Source organism: Pollicipes pollicipes, unplaced genomic scaffold, assembly GCF_011947565.3.
Source record: "Pollicipes pollicipes isolate AB1234 unplaced genomic scaffold, Ppol_2.1 Scaffold_4881;HRSCAF=5763_pilon_pilon_pilon, whole genome shotgun sequence".
Lineage (NCBI taxonomy): Eukaryota > Metazoa > Arthropoda > Thecostraca > Pollicipedomorpha > Pollicipedidae > Pollicipes > Pollicipes pollicipes.
Genome location: NW_023596576.1, coordinates 44,811,523 through 44,822,513, shown reverse-complemented (window position 1 = coordinate 44,822,513; position 10,991 = coordinate 44,811,523). Strand labels below are relative to the sequence as shown.

At 47.2% G+C, this 10,991-nt stretch overlaps 2 long non-coding RNA genes across 3 annotated transcripts; both read right to left on the bottom strand.

The window, feature by feature from the left end:
* Positions 1-348: 348 nt before the first annotated feature.
* On the bottom strand, positions 349-7,292 carry LOC119101278 (uncharacterized). 2 transcript variants are annotated; one of them, XR_005094530.1, is made up of 3 exons: positions 7,199-7,292; positions 4,885-5,025; positions 349-1,178 (listed from the first exon to the last, which is right to left on the bottom strand). It is a non-coding gene; the product is annotated as an uncharacterized LOC119101278 (long non-coding RNA). The 2 variants fall into 2 exon arrangements; XR_005094529.1 differs by having other exon boundaries at positions 349-1,102.
* A 441-nt stretch (positions 7,293-7,733) lies between these two features.
* LOC119101277 (uncharacterized) lies at positions 7,734-10,538 on the bottom strand. Its single transcript, XR_005094528.1, has 3 exons — positions 10,410-10,538; positions 9,276-9,404; positions 7,734-7,873 (listed from the first exon to the last, which is right to left on the bottom strand). It is a non-coding gene; the product is annotated as an uncharacterized LOC119101277 (long non-coding RNA).
* Positions 10,539-10,991: the final 453 nt, after the last annotated feature.

The following is a 10,991-nucleotide window of genomic DNA, read 5'->3' as shown; positions in this document are numbered from 1 at the left end:
AGTGCCCAGAATATTATATGAAACAAATGAACTAGCAAGGCAGCTAACGCAGGTTGTTATGCTGAAAGGTGCGGTGTGCGGTAAATGAAACGCTGGAGATGTTTCTGTCTCGTCTTCAAAAAGTATTTGGTACTTTTTAGCCTATGAAACGGTTGAAACCATAAACCATTACGAGCTTAGTACAAACCTCGTAAAATCGTATCACTCCATCGCTCATATCATAGAATTGCGAAACCCCTGGAGTAAGAATTGAAGTCAACACAAAAATCGTTCGTGTTGCTGGTAGACAATGACGGCATCAGCTTAATGCGATGCGATTCGTAGAAGGTGTCCTTCCAAGACCACCGCTTGTGTGTCTCGTTTATTTCGCAAAAAACGAAAGCGGGCGGTGATGCGATATGTTTTACGCAATACACGTGAACTCATGCAAGGTCATGCGACTTGTTTTGGACTCTACCGTTTATCATCGTCATCTCCCACCCCGAGCAGACACGTGCTGATGTGTGGATACGCGCTAACGTGATGCAAGATAATGGCCGAAGTCGACACTCATACGCCTGACGCGACCCAAAAAGGAAACATCGCCAGCAAACTTTTCGCGGTAAACCTCCCAGCACTGTGAATGCATCAGTGACATGCCAACAAAACATCACGTCAAGCTAGGCGACTCATTGGTTGACAAGAACGTAATGAAAATGACGATAGACGAACACGAGTGTTGAAAGTCTGTGTAAACCACACTGACCCCCGTTTACACAACAAATTGTTTGAGCAAATTCGCGGCGCCGAGTGACAGCTAAACCCAACAGCCAACAAACGTTTCAGGCTCACCATTCAGACTGCCATCGCGCCAGCGTCTGGGAGTCCCCACTTCATCAGATGTCCGCGCGCAGACGCCAGTGGTCCTGAGGGGAGCAGGGGGACACGGGCGCCACCGAACGAAGAGCTTCCGCGCTTCTGGGAGTCCCCACTTCAGCAGATGGCCGCGCGCAGACTCCAGTAGTTCTGACAGGAGCAGGGGGGCACGGACGCCACCGAACGAAGAACTTCCACGCTTCTGGGAGTCTTCGCTTCAGACGTCTGCGCACAGACGGGAGGAGTTCTGGCAGGGCAGGGGTCTCAACGTCACCAAACAAAGGACGTCTACTCTTCTGAGCCAACGGGAGCTGCACGCGCTCCTGGCGGTCACGGAGGGCGGTCAGCGGGGGGGGGGGGGGGGTTGAATACGGTTTGCTCTGTTGGGGTGGGGGCGTGGAGATCAGTTTGAACCCTCTCCTGAGATCTCAAAAACTTAAAAAGCTAAAGACACTAAATTCACAGAGCAGATTGGCCTGTACGTAAACTTGCTTGTGCCAATATTTGGGGTTCCTAGGTCATGATCTTGGGATCGAATAAGGTCACAGAAGGTCCAACTCCAAATTGGTATCTCAACTGCCCCAGAAGCCCTCATGCAATCGCCGTGAAGCTGGGCATCTGTTCTATGAAGACGTTTAATGGAGTCAGTGATTTTGTTTGAACTGTATATGGTCAAGGTGATTAAAGCCGTTTGAGATTGCTCCCATTGCGTTTCGAATTGGCCTCAGGGGTTACGTTAGGCGGCATGTTCCTCAAACACAGTATCGACCAAGGTCATTTCAAGTCAGTGACCTGCTCTGGCCTCAAAAAAGTTCATGGAATATCATGTCTGTTGCGGTCACTGTCACTCAAAAATTCGAAATGAGTATCAGAAGCTACCTTTATAAAACCATGCTCTCGAGTAAAAAAAAACAAGGTAGTTTTAACCTTGTTCTGACTTTCGTCCTCTATCGTAAGTCAATGGAAGTTGTAATTCTAAATTCAATCTGTTTGTTGCCTACGAAAGTATCTTAGATACGCATGGCTTCCTCTAATATTCCGTTTTCGTATCACTTCGAACGATTCCCTAGGAATGCCCTTCGCTGACAAACATGGCCAAACTTTGACCAACCATATGTCAGCGACCTTACATGGTACGTCTTATTTTTACGTAAAAAAATCGCTACTCAGTTCTTTACATACTAGTTTGGCGCGTCTACGCCGCGCCGTTCGGAAACCAATCTGGTAAACCTGTCGGGGTCAATTTGACCCCTCCCCGAGCGCATGTGGAAGAAGGGGCGTGTCGCGCACAGGTGAGTGCGCTCTTACGAAGCGCCAGCGACTATGGCGTTTGTACCAGGAACTAATGATCTTGACCCAACCGGGACCCGAGCTCGGGCCAACACGCGGGAAACTAAGATGATAACCATCCGGTCATCAATCAAACCCTCTTGTCGCTTTACGCAGCATGCTGAGATGTCATGTGGTGACAGGAATAAACCAGCTTGTTGTGTGAGCTTTCCGAATAACGTGACAGGACTGTATGCCCAATTAGTATGATTTGCGGAGCCATGCCTCTTGCGCTCATGGGCAATGCACCGCAATGTACGCAAATTCTTTCAATATCGTCGCGCCTACTTTGTGCGTAGTTTTGGCTCTGCCTCACGTAATAGCCTTGCATATCTTCGGCTAATTTGAACTCTACCAAAATAAACCGCGCCGACTTGGACCAGTTGTTAGACTAAACCATAAGCTTTACATGACAGGCGAGCTAAGTTTTCCATAGCACTTGATTGGTTAGAGGTGCACCAAAATAAGCTGATGGTGTGGTATGACTTAATTGGCTTCCATGAACAGATGGCAAAGCTCACCGTTACAAGTTTGATACGGCAGGCAAATATCTAATTAACAGTCAGCACATGAGCCATCTGCTTCAGCCTGGAAGAGACCGTGGCAGTCTTAAATAAACATCGGTGCGGAGCAGAGTCCCGCTCAGACACAGTACCTATCATGCTCACACAAATCGATAACTGGACAGCTCCAGTTCTCATCACGGTGTAACATGAAAAAAGCATGCTGCAATGCAACTGAGCTGAGCTGAACTGGAGGCACAGATCGACTGCCTGTTGCGGCATGTCCTGTTGTGGGTGTGGTCATGCATAGTGTTGGTTAAGAAAACAGTACAGTGCAGTTGGTTCTGAAGTCTGTACAGTCGGTGAGCACTACCGAGCTTAGATGCCACGGGCAATGAGGCCTGCAGTGTTTTTCTGTTGCAATGAGGGATTATGCGTGGCCTAGGGTAGATGAGATGATCCCAGTGAACTAGTCTCCCATCAGTCAGGTACCTCCAGCCCACGCTCCCAAAAAATGAGAAGAAAGTGAGCCGAATTCAGGGAGAAACTCGTTTGTTGTAGGGATAATAAAATGACGCAAACCACCCGTTTGAGGGTAAAGTGCGTCAATCGTTACTGCTTGTGCCCCTTCCCCCACACACTCATGTCGCGACATTGAGCCCCTGGGTGATCTTTGACGGTCTGCTATAAGTTCTGCGCGTCTTAACGAGTTGGCTAGGCGCCAGTTCTCGGGGCAAGTAGCCCAGGGTTGGAGAAACATTCCACGTGACGTCAGAAGCCCGCGCAATTCCGCGGCATTTGGAGTCACCCTTACAGCAGCGCTGTGTCGTGTGCGCCACCGTGAAGTCTTAACCATATCGAGGCATGCCCGATTGTGAGTATGTTCTGCCGAACTTTCTGTTGTTACTGACATTAAAGACAGAAAAAGCCCACCATGGTTTCCCCTTGTCAAAAACTGGTGATTGATTGAGTGCTCGTCTTCTATCACATTTATAACGCAAGTCCTCTCAAACACCCGTTCATAATCCATATCCGTAATCCAATCCGTCCATAAACCGGTCTGTGTTGAGCCAACCACTTCTGCTGACGCTGACACATTCATGGTGCACACACTCGCAGATCCCCCTCTCATCTCTCAGATCTCTCATCATCTCTCTTATCTCATCATCATCTCATCATCATCAGATCTCTCAGATCTCAGGCAATCTCAAGTTTCATTGGTTAGCAGCCATTGTCAGCACACGCCCGTGCGTCATTTTCTGACGGCGCAGCTTGAGGTTTGCGATAGCAATACCACACAATGTGCGGCAGCGGCGAGTACGCTGAGTTTTTTTTTTTTTTTTGCTGTCGTATTCATTTCGGATGTGGGAGCAAGTTCTGTTACCATGCCTGCCTGTATCACTCGTCTTCGACCGCCTCGACCTGGCAGAACGCAAGTGTTTAAGCTCTCATTATTTTCTATGAGTATTGAGAGTACACAGCATGTTGGTCGGGGAGCACCACGCATTTGAAGTTTACATACTTTGAGCAGACCTACTCCATATACTCGTATGAAGACTGAGGCAACCAATAATCCCATATTTATGTTAGATCTGGCGCGATTATGGCGAAAGTAACATCAAAAGTTGCGGAATTTTGTTGGTTTTAATCGCTTATGTGCCTAATATGCTTCAAGACCGATGGAGAACATGCTGAACTGTAGACAGCCATTTTTGTGCGTGCCTATTTGGTTTTTGTTCCAAGAATTTGTGTACGGTAGTAGCATGCATTGCAAACATTTTCCTTGGCATGCATAACGCACATGAGTAGGGAAACAGTCATTGGAGGAATTTGTAGTACAAAAGGAAAGTTCTTGCACCATGAATCTCAAAAAAGTTCCTTTGCGTTTTTACGATCCGATTATGTCAGCTTTACCCGCTACAAAACCATCGTTTATGTTGAGCGTGGTTATCATTTTCCACCTTGTATGATAGAAAAGAGTAGTTTTCTTACCGTAGGAAGCAATCGTATGGCACGTGCCGCCCCTTAACCTCGCCGTGCCCAAACGGAGCCTGGCGATGTGCTGTCTCGAGCCAGGCCCAGGACCGGAGTCAGGCTGACAGTTATTAAAACATATGTCTCCCGAAAAAGGCTTGAGCTATTACCAGCATCGCATATGGACTTGAGAGTGTGGCAGGAGCACCTTGTGCCGACTTACCCACGAATTTCAGTGGAGATGTGGATGTTGATGAAACTGCAGCGTTGGGACGTTCCGCTGAGGCGCGCTTAGTACCTCTCGCACACCAGCGCGGATGGATTTCATAGTGTTGTCCTGATAACTGCCCAGAGAGTCTCCTCCCTGTGGAAACAGCACTAGTTATGAGCTGGCCCCCTGTCAGCAACAGGACGAGAATGCTGCGTTGGCCGCTGAAGCAGTGAGGGGTTGGTGAATAAACATATGTGTCTATAAGTGTTTGGCTTTTGGCTGATGACCGATGGTGGCATGTTAGTACAGAACATAACCTCGAGCACATACCAATCACAGGTACTTTTTTCAGTTACTGATGGCATACCTTAACACGCGCCCGGTTGGGGGGTCATATTTGCCTCTCCAAAGGTTTTTCTAAAATGGTTTCCAAACGGAGCGGCGCAGCAGCGCCAAATTTTGCATAGCTGTAGACAATTAAATAGCAGATCGTTTGACATAAAAAACTAGATTTGCCTCGTAAGTTTGCTAATCTATGGCAGGTCAAAGTCAAGCCATGGTTTCAGCGAAGGCCCTTTCTAGGAAATCATCCAATCTGATACAATAACGGAGTGTTTGACGCAGCCATACATCTCTGAGATGCTTTCTTAGGCACTACAAATATTGAATTAGCAAATTACGTTGACCTAAGGTCAGGTATGAAGGTCAGACCAAGATCACAACCAACCTGATTAATTACTGTAGGTCTTGCTGTATGGGACAGTTTGTGGTGCTCATTTCGAATTTGTTGACAGCAGGAACCACATTATACATCTTTAATTGGCTTCTTAGAGGTCATAAAGAGCCATTGACCTAAGATGACCCAGGTCGACATTTTGTTTTATGAACATACTGACTAGCGTGATCTTTGTCCCTTATTCAAATGCCAAATTCAGAGCAGTCTTGTATGATTTTGGTCACCATGACCTTTAAAAAGTCAAACAAAGTCACTGACCTCAAATGAGCTTTTGACCTTTTGCTTAGAAACAGTTTCCTAGGTTCTGAGGGCACTTTGGTGACCAACCTAGAATCTGACATATTTGACCTTATTTGACCCGAAGGTCATGACATAGGAAGCTCAAACGTTGACCTAAGTGAGTTCACGTACAGGTCAAAACATCCTGCAAATTTGGTGCCTCTAGCTCTCTTAGTTCCTGAGATCTCGGGAGTGTCAAATTTACCCCCACCCGAGCGAAGGGTATCTAGCCGGTGCCCCCGGGCGCGTGTTAAATAAGTAAATTATGGAAAATGGTTTTGACCCGCTGTATTTTTCCTTTTCTTTCACTTGCATCATCTAACTTTAATCTTATGGTGTTTGCAGCTTTTGCCAGTTGTGCATTATTTAAATTATACTATTTCTGTCCGAAAGATTTTGATATAAGTGCTAACTGCTGTAGATGACCAATACTCCACGTGGTCTCAGTTTTGGTCTCAGCACGACGGTCCAGTAAGCGCAAGGAAAACCCTCCAAAATGTTGTCATGGTTTACGTCGCCATTTTCGAAGTTTAAATTCTTGAGTTAGATGACGTCTTTCATCTCGTATAAAACGAATCATGAAAATTTGACCTCTGATCTGGTATAGCAACATCAAATTGTCATCAATCGTGACATCTCGCGGAGACCCATCCAATGGAGCATTCCGCGAGGTTCAATCTACCTTTCTGAGTTTTGAAACGGCAAAGGCCGCGTCGACCCTCCCTATCAGCCCACGTTATGAAAAACGGTGAATCTGGGCGGGGGTTGAGGTGATCATTGTCATCCAGGTGAGGCTTCACAAAACCTGCGAATCACTCAGCGTAACGCGAGAACCTACCGGTATTGCTCAGTCACCTCGATTTCAAAGGTGAATGAAGGCGAAGAAGAGCATGGGAGTTAGTTTGAATAACGCGATGCTACCGCTGTGGCATATACTCACGTCCTCTGCCGCACAGTAATCATATGGCGTCATATAACGTGCAAGGAATTCTATGTTTTACTACTAAGGTTGTGAGGCGCATTCCAATGGTGCCATACATAGCAGGTATGACACATTTTCAACACAATATGGGCAAGCATATCTTCACATGCTAATATATACGATGAAATTGTAACCAAAAAAAGATCGTATTGATAATGTATGTATGTAATGTATGTATGAAATCATATTTAAGCACAATACGCTTGTAGTAATGTGATATACCACATTCAAATAATGATATTGATAATTCAACATTGCATATTATACTAAAACGACCAAGTTGGTGCGCAGTTACTTGCCGAAAGAATGCCCCCCACTGGGTCACCCACCGCAGTGATACTGGTGGCAGGAGCGAGCACAACTTGGCCCACTCCATCAAACACGTCTTCCAACACGAGCTGCTTGTATTCTTCTAAAGGGCTTGTCACCTGCAATTGTGACCCTTTAACGATGCGTGTACGATTCCGGTTTGTCATGTTTCAATGCTGTATATTCGTCATCACTGTCTGATCAAATATTTTTATCACTACTTGTGTGTTGCAGAATAAAGTGGTCGAACTAACAACGGCATAAACATGAACAAATCCAGCTTCAAGTCGATGCAACATCCAGGATCGAACTTGTTTCACACATGATACTTTGACCAAAAGCACACTTTGTTTGCGTGATGACCCTGATTTGCTCTTTATCTTGTCACATTTTGATCAACGTCACACATTACGACTCTTTTAAAGTACCGTACAAAGCACGCAAACGGCCATGCGCTTCATCCGCTAATTCCGCCGTAGGTTGACCATGAAAATAGTTTTTTTTTCGCTTCAAAGTTGTCAATACACTGATGCACCAGGCCATGCGATACTTGCCACTTGATCATGATATTCATGTCGGTGTGGAGGAAACCTCAGAGACGGCATGCTATGCAGGGGAGCATTGATGACCTCCTGAACCCCAGCACGAGTCTCCACAATGGTGTCGTGCTGGTACTTTTCGAGCGGATTTCTCCCCTGGAAGAACAGAACGTGATGTTAGGCTATGAACCGTGTAGTCAAGGAGGGTAAGTGGATACACCGCACATAGCTCGATACAGCTCAGAAAGTCTCTTGGTTTTCTGCAGTGCGTGTTTCGTGTTTCTTGGTTTAGTAGCAAAACTCGGCCGCTATGTCTGAGAAAACAGTTTCAGTATAGCTTTAGTACAGTTCGTTTCCAGTTCCGCACAAAATGCAAGACCCAGAAAAGTCACATGCGGCCGAGAGCAAGAACGCCCGTGGCTTGATTTGCGATATCGCAAGAACAAACACGAAGGACATACAATTATTATTAATGTAGGTCTTGAAGGTTTCACAATCGGATCAAGACGGTGCTGATACTCTGTTAAGCGACTACTGATTCGTGAAAAGCGTTTATACGTGTCATGTCTTAATAGCAATTTGGACCAGAGGTCACTGGAAAAGTGGCTTTGTATTATGCGGATTTATTAGGAGTTTGAGCATAATGCGTTTGGTTTATAAATATTATTGCTGTCAGGATTTGACGAATGTCATTGAAGTTACAATCACGCGGAGTGTATTTAAATGAATCCACAAAAGCAACACATAACATGTTTTCACAAGTGCACTTGAGTGCAGCTTGATAAAACACACCAAAACCCGTGCGGAACATTCAACAAATGTGCTCTATCTACTTGCCGTGGTACCAGCGTCGGTTGGTCACGGCTCGCAACGATTAACATACCAACTTCCGTTATCTTGCGGTTGGGAGTTCCTAATGCATGCATGCAAATATCATGCACCCACGAGTCATACATAAACAGCGCCAGGTAATCGGCAGGCAGGTCGCTTACCGAGTGTCCACGAGAGTCTGAGGTGACGGGGGGGGGGGGGGGGGGGATACCGGGTGAAGGGGTCAGCCGGGTCAGTCATCGTCCTGCTGAGCGTCTGACGAGAGTCTGAGGCGACAGGGTGTGGGGGGGGGGGTACCGGGTGAAGAGGTCAGCCGGGTCAGTCGTCGTCCTGCTGAGCGTCTGACGAGAGTCTGAGGTAACAGGGCGGGGGGATATCGGGTGAAGAGAACAGCTTGGTTAGCCATCGGCCTGATATTAGTTAATGTTCAAAAGAAGAAGTTTACATCAGTCGCGCTCCAACAGATCTGGCTGGTTCTTGGCCTTATGCTGCCTGCCCCTTGCCCCCTGCTCTCCTGCAGTCAGGAGGCCAGCACAAACTTACCGCTTCACGACCACTCAGCCCTGGGGCGCTTGGCAACATAAGTACACATGCATGAATGTCTTCAGATCTCAGGCATTGAAAGGCCCGAAAAGTACGTAACTTCATCATAACTTGTGTTACCTGAGGCGGATGAAGTTGGCATGCAACAGTCGCCTTGTGCATGCCGCTTTAAAGGCCTTCTCACCGCTAATCCGTCTTCTGTGAACATCCGGGCCGTTGGTATGCTATCAACGGGGGCGTCGAGAATGTGGTACACCCCTTCCTTGACGTCTTCTTTGACGTGTTGGACGTACTGGCGGGCTAAGCTTGCGGCCTGTGAATAGTTTTCCATGTAGTGTTATCTCATTGTTATGCAGGGGCGCAGCCAAATAAGAGGGAGGGACGCTCCTCTGCAGGGGCGCGGCCAAGGGAGGGGCCGGAGGCCGCCTCCCTCCACTTAAGGTCAGGGCTTGTCGTTTTTCACCATGGAGGGTTATCGACAGAAAATTAAAAATCGGCTCGACGCGCGGTAACCGAGCTTCTCCCCTGAAAGCATCCTGGCTGAGCCCTGTTGCTACGACATGATGCTAAGTACATGCCTCATATATCTCACGATACCTCCGGCTCTCACCACCTGAATGCACACCCCAGGACCAACTTTGTATCATGGCTGATTTTCTAAACGAGCAAGCGCTTATTAGCTTGGTTTACATGCATTCAAGTAAATCATGTTTTGATAGTTCTTGTAGGGCCAGCATGTCGGGAACGCAGTCGGGTCAGCCACTGAGTGCTATTGATCGCATTGGGAGCTCACTCGAAAGAGGATTAAACGGTTTAATCCACCCGTTCTCGTTTGCAGCAAATGCATAGGCAATTCAACTGTTTTCTCGGAATTCCGATAACAAAATCTGCATTGCAAGCTCTCGATCTCACAATTGCAAATGTTTAACAGTTATTTTTTTAAGGACAGAATGGAGCCCGGTGGTTCATGGGTATTGCGGTAAAGTTTATTCTCTGCAATTCATAGCTAAACCCGGTTTCAGTGGGGCCCTGAGGACTCAGCCCTATCATTTCTGCGGCACCGACAGCAAAGTCAGCTTATTCATTCTTTCCGGAGGCTTTTTTGCAATGTGTGTCTTTTCGGCCATTATCAAAATTTGTTCAGGACTCAAACATTGCTTTCAGTACCATAATGTTTGAATTGTGAAGTTCGGCTCCGGTCCACATCCACGTCATGTTTCGTTATCTTGATGTTCCTCATGTTTCTGTTAATCTTGTTCAAATCGATGGAGCCTGCGCTCCACTTTGCTTACCTGCACAGGACCGTTCCTTTGCTTACCTGCACAGGACCGTTCCTTGCGAGCAGCACGACAATCAGGGCTGAGATGTCCATGGCGTCCGGTGGCTGTGAGCGCACCGGTACCGTACCTCGCACTGGTTCTCTGACGTGTGCGACCTAGATATACACCGGCCGACGTGTGCGCCGCATGGCTCGGGACACGTACGCCCGCGAGTCGGGTGCGAATGGGGACGGTGACCTTGCCGATGACCTCGATGACCTTGCCGCCGCAAGCGTGGCGTATCTGGACAACCACTTGCACTTCACTGTACACGAGGACAAACGTGTACCAGGCGCTGTGGTGAGTTTCTGCGCGTCCGCGAAGTGAGGCGACGATAGCTGGCGTTTTTGTGCTGTTCGGCTGTCTGTGTGCGCAGTCACGACTCAGTATCACTCCATTCTTTGGTATTTGAACGTGCAGCTTTGGTGGGCCGAAAGACAGGTGCAGCCTAGTTCTGAATATGTAACAAAAGCTGAAGATTGAACAATGATGTATAGAGAAATTTGATAGCGGACGAAGTGTTAGAAATAATAGTGTTTATGGCTTTTATGTCTCTATCCCTTGTTATGACACTTATGCCG